Genomic DNA, 1,318 nt, shown 5'->3' with positions numbered 1-1,318 from the left:
CTTCAGTGAAGCTCCTCCCACAACAATCACACTTTCAGTGAAGCCCCTCCCACAACAATCGCACCTTCAGTGAAGCTCCTCCCACATCAATCACACCTTCAGTGAAGCTCCTGCCACTGCAGTTCAGCAATAAATGCTGGAATATTCCCATCAGTCTACAAGTGAAGACCAGCATCAAAGCATCAGGAAGAAGTGAAATCTGCAGAGACAGAGTTTATTGAAGGACAGAGAGAACATGAGAGATCCAGAACCCTGCAGAATGAAACACACTGAAGAACAAACAGGTTGGTGTTTATTCTTGATCCTTCATCAATGAGACTGAAGAACAATTAAAGTTATCAGCAGTTCATCAGATTTGATGTTTATAGCAGAAAAATACTCTAGGAGTTGTAAAAAATGAAGAAAAAAAGTCCAATAAGTAATATAGGGGAGACTTCCTATCTCCAGGGTACAAAATATGGACTCAAATGTTGAAATGATGTCACTTCCTGGGTGTTGCCATAAAAAATGCTTTAGTTTTAAAAAGGAAGAAATGGAATGGAAATTGTGTTTAGTGAAGAATATTTGCTAGTTAATAATAGAAAAATTGTTAAATACGTAATAATATTTTAGTATATTATATTAATGTATATATTATATTTATAATATATTAAAATTGTGGAGATGATCAAACATAGAATAGTTATCACTACACAAACATTGGATTAGTGTCTGTATTTTTTAATGTAGATCATTGTACCTTATTTTGTAAAAATGTGTCAAAATGATCTTACTTTTGTGTAGCCGTTGTCTGCTTTTACTTCACATTTCTATGATTTTTTTATGATTTATTTATATTGTAATTTTTTAACCTTAAATTTCAGATCTAATGGAGAAACCACATGATGTCAAAACTAGAGAAAAAACTCGCTCACAGACTGAAAGAGTTTCTTTACTGAAAAGAAAAGTTAAGAAAAGTTTCACCTGCACTCAGTGTGGAAAGAGTTTGAAACGCAAACAGAGTCTCGAGTTTCACATGAGGATCCACACTGGAGAGAAACCTTTCACTTGTAATCAGTGTGAGAAGTGTTTCAGACAAAAAGGAAACCTTAAGAAACACATGAACATCCACACTGGAGAGAAACTGCATGAATGTGATCAATGCGGAAAAACATTTTTTTGGGCTTCAGTCCTGAAGGAGCACCTGAAAGTTCATACGAAGGAGAAACCACATTCTTGTTCTTTGTGTGGAAAGAGTTTTTCACAACTGCCGAATTTAAAAGTTCATCAGAAAATACACACTGGTGTGAGAGAATATATGTGCTTTGAGTGTGAGAAG

At 34.9% G+C, this 1,318-nt stretch overlaps 1 pseudogene; it reads left to right on the top strand.

The window, feature by feature from the left end:
- Nucleotides 1-6: 6 nt before the first annotated feature.
- LOC107711388 (gastrula zinc finger protein XlCGF49.1-like) lies at nt 7-1,312 on the top strand (annotated as a pseudogene).
- The last annotated feature ends 6 nt before the right edge of the window (nt 1,313-1,318 follow it).

Source organism: Sinocyclocheilus rhinocerous, unplaced genomic scaffold (genome assembly GCF_001515625.1).
Source record: "Sinocyclocheilus rhinocerous isolate Xijiao unplaced genomic scaffold, SAMN03320098_v1.1 scaffold1469, whole genome shotgun sequence".
Lineage (NCBI taxonomy): Eukaryota > Metazoa > Chordata > Actinopteri > Cypriniformes > Cyprinidae > Sinocyclocheilus > Sinocyclocheilus rhinocerous.
This window is presented reverse-complemented; position numbering and strand designations above follow the sequence as displayed.